Source organism: Anthonomus grandis, chromosome 14 (genome assembly GCF_022605725.1).
Source record: "Anthonomus grandis grandis chromosome 14, icAntGran1.3, whole genome shotgun sequence".
Taxonomy (NCBI): domain Eukaryota; kingdom Metazoa; phylum Arthropoda; class Insecta; order Coleoptera; family Curculionidae; genus Anthonomus; species Anthonomus grandis.
Window position 1 is genome coordinate 9,477,838 of NC_065559.1, and position 23,124 is coordinate 9,500,961.

The window sequence follows — 23,124 nt, forward strand, 5'->3', positions numbered from 1 at the left end:
TACTTTTTGAGAGCCGCAAACTCCAAAAAAACGTTTAACTGACAAAAAATACGCACATGGATCACTAGCTACACCATTACTGAATACGGTTTTTTACCGAACGGAAAAAATCGGCACTTAATATGCGCGGGAAATTTAACTGTAAAATAAATTGATTATCCGAAAAAAAATCAAAAATTGTCAAAATCGTTTTTACCTTCTACAGACTTTATTTAAAGAGACATCGGAAAACCGAAAACAGTTTTTTATTGCCACTTTTTATGTCCTACAACATGACCCAAAAAAAATAATAATCCGACGTTTCGTTTTTTTTTCGATCATCATCAACTTTATTTTTTCTTATGGGCGCCATAGTGGATTTTCTCATTTTTAAAAAGTATTTTAAATTGCCGCTAAAATGATGTACTCCTTCTAGTACTTTCCATAAGAACTCCATGAGTGCAAGAGAGAAAGATATATCAATGGGATTTCCAAATAAATTGATTTTATATAAACTGAAGCTAAAAAATACTCTGTATTTAATATAGTTTTTTTTTTTAAACCAATTCAATGAAAATGTATCAATTGAATACAGGGTATTTCAGAACTTTGGTTCATATATAAAACAGAGTTGATGATAATTTCCCAGATAAACTTGTTAACAAATCCCATTGATATAATCCCATTGAGTTCTTATGGGAAGTACTAGAAGGAGTAACCGGACATGCAAGTGCGATATTTCATTTTAAAGGAAATTAAAAATACTTTTTAAAAATGAGAAAATCCAATATGGCGCTCATAAGAAAAAATTAAAGTTGATGATGATCGAAAAAAAAACGAAACGTCGGATTATTTTTTTTGCGTCATGTAGTAGAGCATAAAAAGTAACAATAAAAAACCGTTTTAGTTTTCCGATATCTCTTTAAATAAAGTCGGTAGAAGGTAAAAACTATTTTGACAAATTTCGTTTTTTTTTTGGATATCTCCGGTAGTAGTAGGAGTAGAAGTATCCGGAATTTTAAAAGTTTTTAACCGTCATTTTATTAAGCTCCAAATTGCGCAACTTTACCTCTATTTAACCGACCCCGTAACTCTTACGGTTTCCGAGATCCTAATGGTCTCTCTCGAATTTTGGGATACCTTGTACAAAAATGCCTAAAATTTATGTTATTAACCTTCGTCTTCCCACGTTAGAAAAGTTACGTAAAGTCCCAAGTAGGGTACATTTGTACCCCATCATTAAAATGATACTACTGATACATTTACATGTTTTTAATTATACAAATACATATAATAAACTTGTAACTAATCAAATTATAAAAAAACATAGTTAATTTTCTTGGCACTTAACATACTTCACTTCTTTTACATGGTGTTCCGCGCATTTGTTGGAAATTTTGACACTCCTTGCAAAGTTGTCTAGATCTGCGATCTCTATTTGGATCACAGAGATAACAACGTCCACTTTTAAGTCTTTCATTTTGGTTTTCAACTGGAGGAGACGCCAAGTCTGGAACAACATCGCGCATATACTGCCTTAGCGTCTTGCTCAAGCGTCCTGAGTTATTATATCTTTGTACAATATATTCTTTTACCAAAGATTCTCCTAACTGAAGCAAAAAATATCGTCGGTCGTCCTTAGATTTTTTGATTTTTGGATACTTGATGTCCCGTAAAATAAAAGAGTTTAGTGCCGCAATATCTAATAATTGGCCAAAAATTGCCATTGGCCATCGATTGCAAATTCTGTGAGCAGAGTATTGCTTTACCATTTTATCTGTGGTGTGTACAGCACCCTTTGTATCATTTTATTGAAGTATAATATGAGGTTTATTCTTATATTTTTCATCTGCAACAGTATCATCATGATGTTCCGTAGACAATAAAATAACTGCTTTGCCTTTGCTAGGTGTATAAGACACAATAGTATGTTCTTTTGTTAATGCAAACATACTAGAAAATTCAGGCCTAAATAATTTGGGTTGCAACTCATTTGGAATGTATGACTTATTTTTTCTGAGGGTTCCACACAGGGTAAGATTTTTTTTCAGCAAGCTTATCTTCCAGTAGTAGACTTGTAAAAAAATTATAAGTGGTTACTCCATATCCAGTGCCAAGGGGTTCAACAAGATCCAGAACCACACTCTCACCCTGATTTTTTTCTGGTTTGTTATTTATTTTACCAAGATAAACCTGTAAATTTGCACTGTACGAATTTTTACTATCCGCCATTGCCCAAATTTTAAGGCTAAATTTATCGGGCTTACTTTTCATGTAAACTCAAAAAGGACATCTCCCTCTGAAGGAAACAAGTTGCTCATCTATAGTAACATGTGACCCAGGTGAATAGGCCATGATACAATTCTGAACAAACAAATCAAAAACTTCTCTAATTGGCGCCAATTTATCGTTTATCTTACGCTGAGGTCTAGTAGAATAGTCGTCAAATCGAATAAATGCTGTAAGCAACTGAAATCGATTACGTGACATACTTGCCGGAATAATAGGCCTGACATATTTCTTATCTGTACACCATAACATTTTTTGGGGCTCCTTGGATCAGCAGGATTCCTAGGTACGCCTTGATTTCCGTAGAATCGGTAAGCTGCCAAGTTCGTTGCAATTTATGTGGATATTTTTCATTCAATTATCTTATTACCTATAACAAAATAATTCCTAATAAGTAACAGTAAAATAAAGAAAACTAATAATACTAATAAATATCAAATAAAATTTTAAATAAGGTCAATGAAAAAGGAAACTTACCTCTACAGCTTTTCTATTCGTTTGAACTACTAATATATTCAATATATTGTCTGACATGAACAGTAAAAAAGCTTCAATTTCAGTGGTAAAATTTGAACTATACGGAGTAAGACCTTGTTTATTCTTTATTATATCTTTAGTTTCTCTGCGTGTCTGAGGATAGGGAACTTTTGACCACTGGGTACCATCTTTAGATTTATAAAATAGATTTCCACCGTCCATAGATCTTGCTGTTTGACCATCTTGCTGTTCCTGCTCCACAGATGTGCCTTGAGTGTCACTATCGCATTCAATAAGATCCTCTCCTCGACATTTATTTCCAGTTCCCCGTCACTTTCCTCATCGTCAGACAAAATTACTATTATTTATTTCATCATCGGAGTCTGCATATAATAGCCGTTCTAATTCGGCATCACTAAGGCCTTTCGACATTTTTGATTAAATTTTAAAAAAGCGAAATACCACAAAACTCGCAAAACTAACTGCTAAAACAAAACACTTCAATGGCTTTGAAATAAATAAAACAGTAAATAAGTCTGCGCACACTGCAACGATCACTCTAATCAACTAATGGTCTATTTTTAGAAGCAGCGCGCGCCGGATCGAAGTACAAAGCACCGCCAAGCCAGTAGGCGTGCATTCCGACGTGAAGTATAAATGTACCCCAGGCTATTCAAACAACTTTCGACCTACAAAGACCAACACAACAAATACCTCCTCTGCACGGTAGGAATGGAATGGCCTACAGTGATGAAGACAAAGCCGAAGCCTTTGCTGTCACACTTGAGGAGGTATTTAGAGAAAACGAAACAGACTTGGACCTGGATGATGAAGACAGAATAGAGAGAGAAGTTAGAGCCATTTTAAGAACAACAACCCCGGAAATAAACTTAGATTTTGTCACTCCAGCGGAAATAAAGGCGATAATCAAGCACTCCAAGACCAAAAAAGCGCCCGGGAACGACAAGGTTAAGAACAAGATGCTGAAGGAGCTCCCACCGAGGGCGATCACTGCTCTTGCAAATATTGCAAATGCAGTGATTAAGTTGGATTATTTTCCAAAACCCTGGAAGAGGTCCAGCATCATCTTGTTCAGAAAACCCAACAAAGACGCTACCTTCCCGATAAACTACAGACCTATTAGCTTGCTGTCGTCCACCAGCAAGATAGTAGAGAAGGCCATAAAACAAAGACTTACCAACACAATCAACGATCTAAATGTAATACCAGATTTTCAATTTGGCTTTGTTAAATCCCATTCCGCGGAACAACAAGCCTTAAGAATCACTGAATATATAACAGAGGGATTCAACATTAAATCAGCAACTGGAGCCGTTTTTCTGGACATAGAACGCGCTTTCGATAAACTCTGGCATATAGGATTATTACATAAGATGAAGAGACTAAATTTCCCAATTAAGACAATCAAACTTATTCACAGCTACCTACATGGCAGATCCTTCCACGTTAGAGTACGCAACGTGACATCCCAAATCAAGACGATAGAAGCGGGAGTACCGCAAGGCTCATTCCTCGGCCCCATTCTATATAATATATATACAAGTGATTTACCAACTTCACCAAATATCAAGACAGCCCTCTTTGCAGATGACACTGCTATCTTGGCCAGGAGTCGTCATTTTCAATCATCATTTTCCAAAAGAGACGCATCCCATATCAACGCAACTTGACACTCGAAGACACCGAATTAGAATGGCAGGACAATGTGAAATACCTCGGAATAAACCTCCACAAGAGGTTGAACTGGGGAGATCACATTGCTGCCAACATAGCAAAGTACAAGAAAGCAATGACACAACTCTATCCTATCCTAGGAAGGAAGAGCGAGATGCGACAAGAAACAAAGCTGCTTATAATAAAAGCAGTTATGAGAGCCCAGCTGACGTATGCCTCAACGGTGTGGGGGTATGCGTCCAAACCCAACATCAAGAGACTTTCATCCGCAGAAAACCAGTGCATTAGGACCACCCTAAATGCACCTTAGTTTATTAGAAACATTGACATACATCGAGACATAAATTGGACTTCGATCCCCCAAATTAAACTCAACAAGGCCCAAAAATTCTATGAAAAACTAAGAAATCATCCATGCCAAGATCTGCAACACCTAACAAACTACGATTCAGCAGTAGAAAGACAAAGACGGGTCTATTATAAAAGACCCAGGGATTTGCTTACAAGCATCCCAGAAATGATTGAAGAACTACGAGCCCTGCCGTAGAAATACGGAGATACAGGAAAGAGACAGCACACGAAAAGAGGCGTTCTTCTAGAAAAGAGCAAGAGGCAACTGAACATAGAGGTTCCGGTTAAGCAGGTTTTCCGACCCGTAACCGGGCAGTGGAGGTGAGAGGTCAAACCTTGCTTGGTGAGTGGTTTAGTGGGTATTCCTATCTAGGAGAGTCCCACACTACCCAGCTCAAGCTGGGTGTGCGTGAAAGAGCATTCCCTCACCTTACCAAAAAAAAAAAAAACTACTTTATTTTTGAAAAACCGAGAAAAAATGTGGTTTAAAAGGCAGTAAATATTTGCAAGGCTTTTATTAACAGAAAATAAAATTCTTCACAAAAAATAAGCTTTTTTTGGGCAAATATGCAAGAAAAGAGATCTATGGGGTTTATTTGTACCCCACCCGGGAAGACGAAGGTTAATGTCTAGAAACCTATTAGTGATAGCAAAATAGTTTCATTTATATTTGTATTTTAGTTGTGCAGTAATATTTTCGAATTGAGATAAACAAACAAAACATTTTAAGGAGTTTGGCGGTGGAAATTTAAATTGCAGGGCCATTTCTATGACAAAAGAACACCTAAAATATTTAAACAGGCTTTTACTTAAATTGAAATGCAATGTTTGAAATGTACGAAAGACATGCCTGCACCTACGAAATATCTAAAAAATCCTAATGATAGATTTAATATTTATTATATCAATATTTGATTATCTAGAAATTTGGTAAAACTACCGAGTAGTCCATTTTGAAAAGAAGTAAAAAATTATAAATATAATTGCAGAAGCTATTTTGTTATCAATGATAGTTTTCTATCTAGACATTACTTGTTTCTGTATATCGGAAATAAAATAAAATATGGCAAATCTGTAAATACAACTGCATTAACCACAAAATTGTGCAACTTTTTCCTCATTTCATCGACATCATGTCTCTTACCTTTTCGAGATACGTATACTCGTAATAACGTGATAGCATTGTAGGACGGCACCGTATTTAGGATACTATTTATACAGGGTGCCTCCGATTAAGTCAGCACTATTGGTATCTTTGTTAATATTTAAGATACAGGGTCGGTTAAATTAGCAAACTAGTAGGATTTTTTCTGTTGATTAAAATGGTAAAAACAGAAAAAAAATTGAACATCGCGTTTTCGAGAAAATGTGAAAAATGTACTTTTGTTAGATGGAATCCCCTGTATATTTTTACATAAATCAAGAAATAATAATTTTCTTAATGAAAAAGTTTATTTTCACTAATAGCCTAAACCTAAAAATAACAAAGTTATAGCGATATTAATAATTTTGTCAAATTTAGACAAGTTGGCTTTGAAATAAATAACTTCAAGTAAAATTACTAATTTACAATAAATGAGCAAAAACATCGCCATCTTGTTCAATACATTTCTGAGCACACTAAAGCACACGTCTTGTAGCTTTTAAGATTGATCTTCTATCTATTGATCCAATTATTTGCCTAATATGTGTTTGAAGTTCATCAACGGTTCTGTATTTTTGTTTACAGTTCATTTTTTATGTAACCTCAAAAACAAAAATCTAGAGGGGTTAGGTCTGGTGACCTAGGTGGCCAACGAATCGGGCCACGTGTCGCAATCCATTTACCGTCAAACAGTCTATTAAGTAATATTCTTACATTATTTGGTTGATGGGGAGGTGCTCCATCCTGTTGAAAATAGATTTGTTGCCGTCTCTCCAAGTTAACATTATCCAAATAATCTTCTAGCGCTCCAGATAATATGAGATCAACATATTTCCTTCCAGTCAAAGTGCCATCATAAAACACAGGTGCTATTACTTGGCTTCCTATTAAGCCGCACCAAACGTTTATACTAAATTGATTTTGAGGATTTCTGGGATCAGTAAGGAAAAGATTTTCTTGGGACCAATAGTGTACATTTTTACGGTTAAACACACCTTTGTTTGAAAAATTAGCTTCGTCGCTCCAAATTATACGGTTTAAAATATTATCATTAGCTTCATATGCATTACGTAACCAGTTGCAAAAAGCAAGTCTTCTTTCGTTATCGCCAGGCAACAATGTTTGTACTGGTCGATACTTATATGGCACAAATTTGTGTTTCTTTAAGATCCGCCAAATTGTTACTAAGCTCACACCGTAAGCTCTTGCTAAATCTCTAGTTGAGTTTTCCATATGAGCTTTAAAATATCCCAAAATAGAAATTTCAACATCCTCGCTTACTATAAATTGGTTCCTTCTTCTAGTTCTTTTAATTTTCTGTAGAGAATTAAAAAGTATCTACGGTTTGGCAAGTTACGAGTCTGGAATCTCTGGCGGTACTCTTCTAGCGCTCTGTCACTATTTTTTCGACATACAAGGTAACATTCTAACATATCACATTTTTCAATATGCGTAAAAGGCATTTTACTAATTTAGATTTTACAAAAATCACAAACTTTGCTAACATGTAACTGTCAGTATTTCTTTATTTAATAAAATCTCTACGGCTACTGTCATTTTATTATTCAAATAATGATTTATTTGTTTTGCTTTCAAAAAGTTCAAGGCGAACTTGCCTAAGTTTCACAAAATTATTAATATCGCTTTAATTTTGTTATTTTTAGGTTTAGGCTATTAGTGTGAAGAAACTTTTTTATTAAGAAAATTATTATCTTTTGATTTATGTAAAAATATACAGGGGATTCCATTTAACAAAAGTACATTTTTCACATTTTCTCGAAAACGCGATGTTCAATTTTTTTTCTGTTTTCACCATCTTAATCAACAGAAAAAATCCTACTAGTTTGCTAATTTAACCGACCCTGTATCTTAAATATTAACAAAGATACCAATAGTGCCGACTTAATCGGAGGCACCCTGTATACAGATTGGGAAGTTGAAATTTACACTTTGTCCTTAAAATAAATAATTAAATAGATGCTTAAAAAGCTATCGAAAACCGCATCTTTAATTTTTGTTTATACTGAAGAAAAAATCATTTAACCACCTTATATAGACACATGGCAATGCCAATAAAGCACTCGAGGACTTTAAGATCAAATCAAAATATAGCAGGTGCCTTGGTTATTTAGCAGCCTAATAGCAAACAGATCAGAATAGTAATGGGACACTAAAGAAACATATTTACTAATTTAAACTATTAATAGTGATAAACCACTATTGAGACTATTTAATGAGAAAAATGAAACAGCTTCTCATACTACCTTCGAGTCCTTACTGGAATACTCAAAACCTGTTGAAGGAATCTTCAAAATGCACAGGAGGCTAATCCAAAATTTAATAGGCATTTATGTCTGTCAAGTATCTACCAAAGAACATTAAAAATTTTAATAAGCCGCAATTTTAGGTATAGTTGTCAATACTTCATTCTATTGCTGAGTATAAAATACTGGTGAAATACCTTTATGAAATAAAATTCTGTAACAACTGAATGGTCTGGAACAATGGTCTACCTAATAGATAAGTAGCCTTCGTCGCTAGGAGGCTAGTTCTTAATTAGAATGAAGGGAATAAAATAGACTATAGGTAGCCATAATCGCAGCTAGGATTTTACCTTATTTAGAGAATTTAATCTTGCAATTAATAAATGTACTTCGTAAGCATATAAATGCATTATGCAGCGAAGTGACTTTAATTGTATTTTTTTTGACTTAGTTGTTTTGGTCTGATGAATAATATAATTAAATTTAGTAAGTAACGTGAATTAGTTTATAGATTGAGAAATCATTTTCAGAACCCAGTAATAAGTGTCACTACAATCTAATAAAAATAACATACAAAAGTAATATACGGCTTAGGCCATAAAGCTTTCACAAGCTGAGGCAAACATGAAGAAACTGATGAGTTAAATAATAATAATTCATCAAATGTAAATAACTTTATTAAGCTTTTAATTGTTTTGATTTACTTTTAACTTAGCGAAATAAGCAAACTAAAAATTTTATCCGATCATAATTTTCGAAATGAAATAAACACTAAATCCTAGAAATTTAGAAATCCAGCGTCAAATAACTCATACAGTTAGTGTTGTTTTAAAATGATATAGTACCATTACTCCTAAAATGGCCATTCGGACCATTTCCATTTGAACGCAGTCAGTCAGTGGTATCCGTCGAAAGATTTGCAATGACGCCGGCAATTTGGGCCCAAAACAAACTTTTATGAAATATGGTAATCGAGAAAATATCCAACTCGGATTTAGCCAGGCCATGCGAGATCCTGTCGTGCCCATCACAAACTTTATGCGATGCCAGTTTTCTGGACAATAAAACCCGTTTAACTGCTTTATTGCCCGGTTTTCCGTACAATGCTATTTTGCCTTTTATAGACTATACTGAGTTTAATCGATGGCAGTTTTTGTCACTACTTTTATTTTTGTGTTTAGACTATAAATCAAGCATAAAGGTAAAAAAAATCATTAGATATAGTAGGATAAATTCTATGTAAGAGGTATACAATAATGCAATTTGTTATTCAGAAAGTTGAAATTCGTATTTAACCCGCAATTTTCAAAATTAGATTTAACAATAGGTCATCCAGAACAATAATGCTGGCCTTTTATTTATGCAGGCTTTATTTAGTATAGAAAACTAAGCTCGTTTATTTAATAATGAGCTGCCATTCTATGTCTGTCTATCCGTAGGGAGAAACTGGCGCGGCCCCGTCAGTATCGAAAATTAGATTAGAAACAAACTTCCATGAAATATGGAAATGTTTGAAATCGGACCCCACAGCGGTCCCAAAGAGATTTTGGTTCGTTCCGGAAACAAACTTACGTTATTCCAAAACCCAGTTGTCTGGAAAATAGAATTTTGTATGCGGTATACTCGTTCGGAGATCAAACATTAAAACTGAAATTTTTTGTTAGGTTTGGTATAAAACGCTTGGTTTTTTAACTTAATTCGGCCGTTTAAAGACCCTTTCGTATTTAAATTTCCTGCAATTTCTTTTTACTATCTCTAAATTATTTTAAATATACTTGAATTATCTTAAAATTTAAACTTGTTATTTGGGTTTATGTCTTTTACGAATATAACTGCTTACAATATAGTTTTACAATTATAAGTAAATGAGTTACCAATAGTAGATACATACAAAAAAAATACTTTTCATTATAGATTTCTTTCACTAGCATGCAGGTAAAATGTGGAAAAGTTTCCTTTAAGGAATCATTTGGATCACGTATGTTTGAAAATTTAGTTATTAGACTTTGTGAAAAGCTCAATTGCTCAACCTGAAATAGTACAAGTTGGGGAAAATATTTGTGATGTGAATTATGTGAGTACTAGAGCCACAGCAGCTCAAGGTGAACTTTCTCATAGTAAAGTGTCCGAGACAATACGACACGAACAATATTACCCTTATCATTATCAAAGGGTACAAGCGTTACAAACTGTGGATCATCCTAGAAGAGTTATATTTTGCCAGCGGCTTTAAGCAGTCTGGCATACATGCAGATTCTACGAAAATAATTTTGTGTACAGACGAGGCTACATTTTCATGAGATGCAGTACAAAAAAATACTTTTCTTTATAGATTTCTTTCACTTCTATAAATCCAAGTCAAGTTCTTCATATAGTATAAAAATGATCCTTTATTATTAGAAATTAAAAAATTTCATAAAAATGCATAACTTAATTGGACCGGATGCACTTTTACATTTAAGTAATTTCTTGGAAGCTGTAAGGTTCTATTATTTGATTCTTAATTTATATATATTAAGAATAATATAATAACAGAAACTACGAATTTTTAGTTTGACCAGTTGTTGCAGTCTTTTAATAGTGCTCTGTTCATTTGTCTGATTATTGTGAAAATTCTAACAAAATGTAATAGTAGCATGCAGGTTAAATGTGGAAAAGTTTCCTTTAAGGAAGCATCTGACTCACGTATGTTTGAAAATTTAATTATTAGACTTTGTGAAAAGCTCAATTGCTCAACCTGAAATAGTACAAGTTGGGCAAAACATTTTAGAAATGGTTAAAGACGACCGAACAATGAGTACTAGAGCCATAGCAGCTCAAGTTGAAGTTTCTTATAGTAAAGCGTACAAATGGTGAGAGAAAGACAAAATACAATACGACACGAACAATATTACCCTTATCATTAACAACGGGTACAAGTGTTACAACCTGTAGATTATCTTAGAAGAGTTATATTTTGTCAGTGGCTTTAAGCAGTCCAGCAAACATGAAAATTCTACGAAATTAATTTTGTGTACAAACGAGGCTACACAAAAAAAAATACTATTCTTAATAGATTTTTTCACTTTTATAAATCCAAGTCAAGTTCTTAATATAGCATGAAAACAATCCTTATGTAATCGAAATTGATGAATTTCATAAAAAAGGCATAACTAAATTGGACATGATGCACTTTTACATTTAAGTAATTTCTTGGAAGCTATAAGGTTCTATTAATTGATCCTTAATCTGTATAGATTAAGAATTTTATATTAACAGAAACTACGAGTCTTTGGTTTGACCAGCTGTATCAGTATTTTAACAGTGCGCATTTCATTTGTCTGATTATTTTGTGCGGATTGGTTTATGTTCCAAAACAATGAACTAGTGGACATTAGACGCACTTATGGAAAATGCTAACAAAATGTGTCGTAGCATGCAGGTTAAATGTGGAAACGTTTCCTTTAAGGAATCATCTGGCTTACGTATGTTTAAAAATTTTATTATTTGACTTTGTGAAAAGCTCAATTGCTCAACCTGGAATAGTACAAGTTGGGGAAAACATTTTAGAAATGGTCAACGACGATCCAACAGTAAGCACTATAACCATAGCAGCTTAAGTTGAACTTTCTCATAGTAAAGTGTGCAAGACAATACGACGCGAATAATAGTATTACCCTTATCATTATTAACGGGTACAAGCGTTACAAACTGTAGATCATCCTAGATGAGTTATGTTATGCCAGTGGCTTTAAGCGGTCCGGCATACATGAAGATTCTACGAAATTAATTTTGTGTACAGACGATGCTACATTTACACGAGATGCAGTACAAAATTTCCACAACAATCATGTTCAAGCAGTATAAAATCCGCGTACTGTAAAAAGATTTTCAACATTCATTTTCATTAAATATTTGGGCTGGCATGGTAAATGGCATGCTTATGGGATCCTACTTTTTTACACCACTGACCGGTGAAATTTATTTATATTTTCTTCGACACAATCTGCGACAATTATTAGAAGATTTCATTTAAATGTGAAATAGAATATGTGGTTTCTAGATGATGAGGCTCCACCAGATTTTAGACGAGAAGTTCAGATTGATAGGGCACAATATTTGACCCATTTCTTAGCCTCCTCGCTCCACTGATTTAACACCGAGTTGGTGTATCATCATGGAGCACAAATACCCCCAAAAGAACTTTAAATGCGCATTAAAACATCTTATAATAAATAAAGCTATACTGGGGATCATCATCATCAACCAGTCTTAAAACGTCTACTGCTGTACATAGCTACCTCCGGAATCCAGTGATCGACCTCCCTTTTCAGGTCGTCGGTCTAACGTATAGATGCCTTTTCTCTATTTCTTTACTCTGTGCATAGTCTCTGTTCCAATAGCCTCTGACCAAATGTCTTTGCCACAGGTTAGTCGCGTGGTCCCTTGAACTCACGCCAAGTTTAATTACCTTAACTTTACCTTTCGATTCGAGTTTCCTCGCGGATGTTATCGTTAAGATGTTTTTGCACTATACGTGAGCACAGGTAAAATGCATTAGTCAAACACTTGTCTTTTTTGACAAATAGGTTTTTTGAAGGCGTGTTCGAAAACGGTGATAAATATTTTTGGAGACATTGTGTCCGTCGTTTTTCTTGATGCTAAGTGCTAAAACTAACGCCATATCACGTCACTAAGATTTTTTTGCAAAAAGAAAGTTAAAAATGATTTTATTCTCTGACAGTAGGACACAAAAAATTATGTTAATGTTAGAGAAAACTTCAAAATCATCAAATATTCCTGCTTAAGATCAAAGAGAGGTGGACTGCATTTACAATAATAATGGGTTGATTCCTCCTTTAAATATTCCTGAAGTTACCAATTATATTATATTAGGCAGCAGTAACCTAAGCTATAACGCTGGTTCTTAATTTAATAATACTATTTTTTCTGAGGTAACCAACGAAGAAAATTATGAAGATATTTTTTCAGTCTACAATTTAGAAAATACTGATGATGTATACTATGGAGCTGGATGAATAGTTTTCGGTAGCAGAAGTCACTGATATTGATAGTTTTATTATGGCTATAGAAAACGAAGATGTTTAGTATTATAGAAATTAATGAAAGTCATCAAGGAGAAAACAGTTTAACTTTAATAGAAAACGAGATTACCAAAGATGAAAAATCTACTGCTATCATAATATTCAAAAACTACATGAACATTAAAATAAATACATGATCCTGACTGTACTTCTACGTTAAATATTGCAGATATAAGTAGTAGTGGTGACAACTCAAACAATGCTGTTAAAAGGAAAAGAAATAAAAGAGAAAAAACAATTTGTTTCTACTAAAGATTGGAATCATAATAAGAGAAAAGGAAGATGAGAAATGGAAAAAGAGTATGCCGCACGTAAATTAATTAACGAACACTGGAATCACAATATTAGGAGGAAAGCTAGGGAAATAAAAGATACATGTTACAGTAAGGCATCACTGAAATGTAGTGTACCAAGGTTGAACCAAGAATTGGTTCAATCCTTTTGACAGTAGCTTTGTTTACATACGTTTTTTAGGAAATGATTCTTTTACCTTTTCAGACTAAAAATAAATGTGTGGCACACACTTAAAAATGAATGTGTGGCACATAAAATAAAAAATTTAAGCGATGATGAATTTAATTTGCATTAGATAAAAAAGAGTAAAGCTAGAACTGAAAAATCTACAGACAAAGAATCTACCAATAAAGTATAATGCATGGATTTACAAGCTATTTTATCATCCAAGTCTGATCGCTTTATTTTAAAACAAAATTTGTAGTCTACAATTAAATATTTTTTTATTTAAAAGCTAACGATGGTTTTTGCTACATCTGTCATGTATCTGAGGGCAATGTTAGTGCCAAATACTATGCCTTTATCATCTATCAATTCATTATTGATCATACAAAATTTAATCGAACAAAAGGTCATATTTTAAAGCGACGGTTGTACATCTCAACATAGAAATGTAATTTTGGAGAATGCTCTACTTACTCTTGCTATAACTTTTGACTATAAATATTGACCAAAAGTTTCTAATAAAAGCAAATAAATGAAGGCACACTTAATACACTCCACTATAGAAAGACAGATACCAACCAATATAAATGTGCCTGCAGATATGTTGGTATTTGTATGAGGGCGCGACAAAAGCACAAACCCTACAACGTCTGCTACTTAGACTATGGCTTTTTCATAATTTTTCGTAAGAAATCGTGCATTATGATACACTACCAATAGCACTGTTTGTTATAAACTTATGGTAGACACTCAGACAATTTTGCTGAACTGAACTTCAGTCGTTGGTCTAAGAAGAAACCTATTAATACAGCTTGCCCAGTAAGACTCAGTAATTAATTTGATTCATCAATATCAATAAAAAAGGAAAAATACCTTCAGTTGCAATCTCTTAAAAGGATTATTAAAAATTATTGTTATACATTTTATAGCAATTTGTGCTACAGATAAAGAGGATCTGATTAAAATTAAAATTCAATATTTATAATTTGTATTCTTATTTTATGATTTGTATTTTTAGGTAATAAATGTTTGTGAAAATGTTTTTTTGTGACTTTATTAAGTTAAAGTAAAAGCAAGAATGTTTTTCACTAAATCAATTTTATAACCGGGGTAAGATTATTTAAAACTAATTTGCAAAGATATATTTGCCTTTATGTCACTTTTGTAAAATTTCAGCTTAATGACTTAATGACTAATTCTTGAATAAGGCTTGGTGGATTAATATGTAAACAATCAGTCAATACTCGACTTTCTCAATTTCTTTTTTCAAGAGTTTTTCTCTTAAAAATTAACTGAACAATAACTGACTTTTTAAAATAATTGATATATATGTGATTAAATATTATGTGGTTGGATAAATAACACTAGAAAATATAAAACCGAATAATACTTTTGTTTCCTAATCAAAAATTCACACGGTTTCCAATTTTTTATTTAACCTCGTTTCCCTACAAACCCACATTTCTCAAACTTTTCCGGATACTCCATAATACAAAACTAATATTTCCTTTCTGGTCATTTTCTCCCAGGGCGAAACAACTTTTATATAACTGCAACTGAAAAAAAGGTCAAAATACAGTTATATAAACTCATATAACTATCGAATGCGGCAGTTGTAGTTCTCGGGAAATTTTATTGTCCGGAAAAATGGCTTGGAATAAAGGCAGTTCCGTTCTGCATTTGTTCGAGCAAATGCGCATTGGACGGCCTCGCCCGATATAACACATATTTCCATATTTCATAAAAGTTTGCTCCTAACCTAATTTTCGTAGCGGTTCGGGCCAAATCTGTTACAAAAATTGACAAATTCGAAGAAATATAAAAAGTTTCTTTATAATTTAAAAAGAAGCAAAAAATACATAATGTTCTTATAAGCAAGTATACTTAAGCTTAATAGGCGTAGATCTGGATATATTAGACATTTCAAATCAACAAAGTGCGGACTATGATTTTGTGTCTAAAAAAGGTACAACGTATCTATCTAAATATATAAAAATTAATGCATATTTTCCTTGGTCATTAAATAACTTGAAAATGACTTTACCGATTTTATTAATTCTTTTTTCTTAAGATTTATTTTAGTTTGTAGAAGGATACTATAGAATAAACTATCAGGAAAATTGCACCAGAAATTGGAAATTTGCAAAAAAAATTAAAAATGCTTTGCGCGACATCTATCGGTTTCGATTAGAATAAGACAGTCTAAAGAAATCTATCGACCAAAGTAATTTAAGAAATAAAAAATAGATCGCGCTTGGGTAGCAAGTAGATGACATAAAATATTAAAAATAGATGGCACTTTCAGCAATTTCTATTTAGCATGCATGCATTCTGAAACATAATAAGTCAGTTTTTCGCGTTTGACAGTTGCTTTTAATGCTTTGCGTCATTCGAAAGAAAAGTGTATTTGTTTAGTGAGTTTTCTTCTTAGTTCAGCTTAGTGAAACTTTTTAGTTTGTTGAATAATGAGGAAGATCCACTGTTACATGAGATTGTTACAAAAAATATGATTCATGGGCCCTGTGGGATATTAAATCCAAATTTACCGTGTATGGTTGACGGAAATTGTTCTAAACGCTATCCAAGAAAATTAGTACCAGAAACTATTACTGAAAATGATGGCCATCCACTTTATCGCCGCCTTTCCACCGATGACAATGGAAGATCAACAATTGTCAAAGTAAAATAACAGGACATTGAAGTTGATAATCGTTGGGTTGTTCCATTTTCGCCATTATTATCCAAAACATTTAAAGCACACATAAATGTAGAATATTGCCATTCTGTAAAATCTATTAAATACATCTGCAAATATGTGAACAAAGGTAGTGACATGGCTGTGTTCGGAATTGCTGCCGAAAATGCAAGAGATGAAATCACTCAATTTCAAATGGGTCGCTATGTTAGCAGTAATGAAGCGATGTGGCGTATCTTTTCACTTGCTTTGCATGAAAGACACCCCACTGTTGTTCACTTGGCGGTACATTTAGAAAATGGGCAACGAGTGTATTTTACAGCACATAACGTATTACAACAAGCTGACAGGCCGCCATCAACAACACTGACCAGCTTCTTTGAAATGTGCCAGAATGATGGCTTTGCCCGAACGCTGCTTTACTCCGAGATGCCAAGATATTATACCTGGAATCAATCGTTAAAGAAATTTCAACGAAAAAAAACAAGATCAGTCCGTTCCAGGTTACCCACAAGTATTTTCCACCGATGCACTAGGACGTCTTTACACAATTCATCCCAACCAAGACGAGTGTTTTTATTTGTGTTTACTGTTAATCAATGTTCGTGGACCAACATCATTCCAACATCTGCGAACTATTAATGGTGTATTATGAGGCACATACAGAGAAGCCTGTCAACTTATGGGATTGCTAGAAAATGATACTCATTGGCACCACACTCTGGAAGATGCTGTAGTTTCATCAAATGCTAAACAAATACGAACATTGTTTTCTATAATTTTGTCTACATGCTTCCCATCAACGCCAATTGATCTGTGGAACAAATAATAACTATCATATGGCTGAAGATATATTGCATCAGATGCGACTTAGAACATCGAATGCAGATTTGCAAATGAACGAAGAAATTAAAAATGAAGCATTAATTTTTATTGAAGACATGTGCTTGATGCATACCAACAAAAGATTAATATAATTAGGAATGATAGGTCTCAATCGCCCAATGCACGACGCATTTAATCAAGAGTTAAGACGCGAAACCGAATATAATTCTGAGGCATTGACGGAAATGGTTCAACGAAACGTTCCCCTAGTAAATCAACAACAAAAACATGCCTATGATACGCTGATGAGAGTAGTCAACGATGAAACTGGGGGATTGTTTTTCTTAGATGCTCCTGGTGGAACTGGAAAAACGTTTTTAATCTCATTAATTTTGGCAGCGATTCGATCGCAAAATGGAATTGCACTCGCACTTGCTTCATCAGGTATTGCAGCTACAATGTTAGAAGGCGTTCGAACAGCTTATTCAGCACTCAAGTTGCCGTTAAACATGCAAATTATTGAAACTCCCACTTGCAACATTTCGAGGAATTGTGCGATGGCCAAAGTCTTACAACAAAGCAAATTAATCGTTTGGGATGAGTGCACAATGGCAAACAAAAAATCTCTGGAGGCATTAGACCGCACAATGCAAGATTTACGACACAACCAGAACCGGTTTGGTGGTGCGATGATTCTATTGGCAGGTGATTTTCGACAAACATTGTCGGTAATGCCACGATCAACACCAGCCGACGAACTTAATGCATGTTTGAAGTCGTCAAATTTATGGAAGTATGTCAAAACACTTAAATTAAATATAAACATGCGAGTCAGATTGCAGAACGATCAATCTGGAGAAGCTTTTTCAAAACAATTGCTTGATATTGGTAATGGCAAAATTCCAGTAGACACATCGTCGGGATACATTAACTTCCCTCCCAATTTTTGTAACTTTGTTGAATCAAAAACTGAACTTATCGAGGAGGTGTTCCCAAATAATGTTCAAAATTATAAAAACCACGATTGGTTAAGCGAACGAGTTATATTGGCTGCGAAAAACGTTCTTGATGTCAACGAAATAAATTTTGAAATTCAAAATAAGCTTGCAGGCGATCTTATGACTTATAAATCCATTGATTCCGTTACCAACCAAGATGATGTCGTTAACTATCCAACCGAATTTTTAAATTCGCTGGCAATACCCGGACTTACACCTCATAATCTGCAATTAAGAGTCGGATCGGTTATTATTATGTTGCGGAACATAAACCAACCACGTCTTTGCAATGGCACCCGCCTTGCGGTGAAGAAACTGATGAACAATGTCATCGAAGCAACAATTTTGAAAGGGAAGTACAAAGGCGAAGACGTTTTAATTCCACGCATCCCCATGATTCCGAACGACATGCCATTCGATTTTAAGCTGATGCAATTTCCTGTGCGACTTGCATTTGCAATGACGATAAAGTAATCGCAAGGGCAGTCATTAAATGTTTGTGGCATAAATTTAGAAAATCCATGTTTTTCACATGGTCAATTGTATGTGGCCTGCGCCCGTGTTGGAAAACCTTCCACATCATTTATTTTCGCTCCAGTAAGAAAACTAACAATGTTGTGTATCAAAAAGCGTTACAATAAATATTTACTAGCTTTTTGTAATATTGTTTTGATTTTTTTATTAAATTGTTAGGTATTAACTACGGCGGTACGAAGTTCGCCGGGTCAGCTAGTTTATTATATATATTATCCACATGCATCTATAGACACAAATATTTTAACACAAGTAATCTTAATATATATATAAATCACGAACATCAAATTAGGAATAATGTAAACAGGCACTTAAAATAAGATTTATAACATATTTGCCTCCAACATTTTACAATATTCTTTCAAATGACTTAAGGCAGATTAAAAACATTAAGACTTTTAGCAGAAGATGCAGTCAATTTATTTTTTGTAATATAGACAAAATGTAGATTTTTTTTAGATTTAATAGGAGTCTACACCACTCCATTAGCCAATTTCTTGTTATTGTTTTTTTTTTAATTATTAGCCTTTAAGAATATTTTATGCCTTCATAATTGGATTGGTTTGTTTGCATTGGTTTATTAGTGTTACCGAAACTTTCCTTGGAGTTTAGTTTTATTGAGTATAAATTGAAATTTTTATTTATTTTTAAGTTCACAAATAGATGCTTACTCATCTAGATGTTTATTGTGTATGGTTTGTATGACATTTTACTTAATAAAAATTTCGTAATTCAATTTTTGTTAATAAATAAATAAATAGTTGATATCTAAAATATGACATAGCAAAATATTGTCAACAATGTAACAAGACTCTTTAATTTCACAAATAACATTGCACTAAAAGAAAAGAACAATCCAATAAATGCCAAATACCTTACTTGTGTCAATGTAACACAAATCTGCAACAAATTGTACGCTGACCCAGGAGAGTGGCCATTACCTACAGTTTGCCTAATTGATAACGTGTTAGTCTAACTTTGGTGTTTCAGACCTCTTTGTGTAATAGAGTTACATGGTTCATATGACAATGTAACGTAACTTTACTACCATAGGCCAGTTATTGGGCTCGTTTATTTCATTAACGTTCATATTGGGAAAACATGAAAAATAAAGTTACTTAAGCTATTACTTAACTAAGTAAAGAGAAAGGTTTATTTTATTTAAAAATTGCAGATATTTTTTAAAAACAACAAGTAATTCAACGTATAAAAATGTAAAAATCTATAAAAATAAGCATGCATATATCTCCATGCATTTTTTAAACAACTTACATAGGTCTAAAATTTTTTAAAAATAATGTATTACTTAAACCTAAACTTTAGAAATATCAACCAAATATTTCCGAATAAGACTTCCTCACATTTTCTTGTTTATTTTGTTGTGCATACAACTTCTGCTCTTCTGCATGTAGCAGAAGAATTTTTATCTTAACCTCAAACTTGACCTGACCTAATCTATGTTTTTTTAAATTTATTTTGCTTTCGCGTGCTCCGACTATTTAGTTAGTTAGAGTGTTATGTTTGTGATTTTTTAGGAGCTATTCAACATTTATTAATATTTAAATGTATAGATATTAGTGTGTTTTTCTTACTTAAGTTTATCTAGCTTGGACGACGATCTCAGTACTCTAAAGTTAGTGTAAGTAAAAATAAAGAGAATTAATTTGGAGAACTATTAAATGCGGGCTATAAGGCGAAATCAAACAAGTAAATATAATTCTGAGGACTGTGAAGGTGGTTCGAAAAATATTGGTGAAGTGAATTGCACATTTGGGGTAAAGTAGTGGGGTAAACTATTGAATTCCACCTCAAGTTAAGTTAATATGAAGTTTAAAAATAATAGACCCATCCAGTCTTGAGGATAAAACCTCACTAAACCTGCAACAAAACCGACATCTTCAGATGAATATGGGGCAATACTTAAGCAAAATTTGGAAAATGCTACAAATTTTAATAATGTATTAAGTTTCCATATTTTGATCGAGTAAACTTTATATACATGATTTACTTTTTAGGTAACTGAACTTGATTAAGTAGGAGGCTCATACCCTATTACTTTATATCGACAGTCGCCAAACTAATAAATATAAATGTGCAACCTTTAAAATATAGTTGATTAGAAAGAAAAGGAAAAATGATAAAATAATATCAATAAAAGCCGCAACATTAGCAAAGGCAAAGAAAGGATGCGAGACAGCAATACAATTATGGCTGATTAGGGAATATGATCAGAAAAAAGCGACAAGAGCAATATGTCAAACCTGTTATGCAACATAAATGAAAATTTAAAAAACTTAAAAACAAAATTAATAATAATTAAACTAAAGAATATCCATTTTTTTTCTTTATTCTATTTTTTTTTTAATTATAAGGATTATTTAAACAGAATAGTAAAAAAAAATATTAGTTTATTAAACACTAAAAAAATATGATAGATACCATGTTTTATATGACATGAGAAAATCAGACAGACTCTAAAGATACAATAAAAAATATAACTAAATTAGCTAGAGAGAACTTAATAGGCAAAAGAAGATAAACTAGAGCATGATACCACTGGAGGTAATAAAAATTTACCATAAGTAACATGGTTAACTAAAAATTTGCATTAAAAAAGAACTAAAGAAATTAAAAAAAAGAATATAGAGAGTATTATCAGGTTGCTTTTCTTCTAAATTATTGGTTTGTGATTTGAGTAAATAATAAAAAGCATGTTCCACAGGTAGAATCCATTGTAAACAGGACAATATGTGGTTCAGTTTACTGTCCTCTATTAGAAAGTCTTTATGATACTTATGTCGTAAATTTGCTATTGGTATTTCTTGAAGAGAACTAGGTCTGCCTTGTTTCTTTAAAGAATAGGTTGTAGGCAATGTAAGTTTTATGAAGAAAAATGTGTAAAGGATCTTCACAACGAAAGTCTATTTTTACGGCAGAACTTATTCCTGCATCCTGAAGCTGCTTAAAGTCCGTGCGAAGTTCAGAAAACAAAACGAAATCTTGCTTTGTTATCACGGTATGGTCCTTTTATTCTTACTTGAAGAAGCCAAACATTAGGCGACCGCAAAAAATATATTGAACTCTGCCGCCCTCAGAGGCGTGCCGTTAAAATGAAACGGGTGGGTAATATAATAAAGTTATCTTCATAGTTTCAATTCAGTTTTTTTTATAATAGTTTTACTAATAAAATTAACTTCTATTGCTTTGATCTGATGGAATTTTTATCAATTCTAAATATGTTTTTGGTTTTGAATAGATTTAGAATTGATACTATTAAAATGTATTATTGTAAAGTTTACATGAGTTGTTTAAACGTTATACAATGTTTTAAGTTAGGGACATAAGATTTAATTTAAAATACAATGTGGTTTAAAAATTCACCTATTATACAATACCTTTTTATATTAAATTGCCTACTTTTTCGCAATGGATCAAGCAATCCGAAATTTATTGTCGGAATTGACAGATGCAATAGTGAATCGGTTTGATACCCAACAACGTGCGTTTTATGTCCATAGCTTTTATAAACTAAATCATTCCTACATCGCAGTTTTACCTCGGTTGGGTGCTCGTTATGCTCTTCACAACATCAGTGAAGCACCTAGTACCAATCTCATCAAATCTTGGATAAATAAATTTGAATAAAGGGATTGAAACTATTAATCCTTCTGGAATCGTATGAAATGTGCGCACTAATAAAAATATTGACCGTGTTAGCGATGCAGTTGTCTAATATCCACACAGATCAGTGCAAAAATATGCTGCTGTTCTCCAGTTACATGGATCTAGTTTTTTTGTATCTTAATGAAAGACCTTAATCCCTTTTTGAATAGGATTTTGTCGTCAACAGAAATGTTCTTAATTTTTATAAAAGTTACGATATGTATATTGTTTTTTGAAACTATTATTTGGTATTTTATTTCGCATTCTTGAATGGTAAGATGCATTAGCCATAACAATTACTGAATTTGGATAAATGTTAGATAATTTTGCTGATTAGAAAACCATTTTTCAAATAATGCCGCAGTCATATCTTGAAGATTGAAAAATATTTTATGCGGACAAGAGTAACGCATTTTTAACAAATCTTTCTGTACTTTCCGCATGAAGTATATTGACTCGTTTGCCTATTGAGCATGGCATATTTAAAACACAATACGTGGAATTATCAACCCAACCGTATTTAATTACGTTATGCGTAAAACCATATTTCATCTAAATATATTATGTTATTAAGTTTATTTAATTTACGATATAACTTAATACTACGCCAATGCTTTAAAATAATCCAATTAAAATAAATGCAATTTTTTTGCTGCGGCATGGGCAT

The 23,124-nt window shown here is 33.0% G+C and overlaps 1 pseudogene; it reads right to left on the reverse strand.

Annotated features, from left to right (window-relative positions):
• Positions 1 to 1,787: 1,787 nt before the first annotated feature.
• Positions 1,788 to 2,511, reverse strand: LOC126744764 (uncharacterized; annotated as a pseudogene).
• Between the last annotated feature and the right edge of the window lie 20,613 nt (positions 2,512 to 23,124).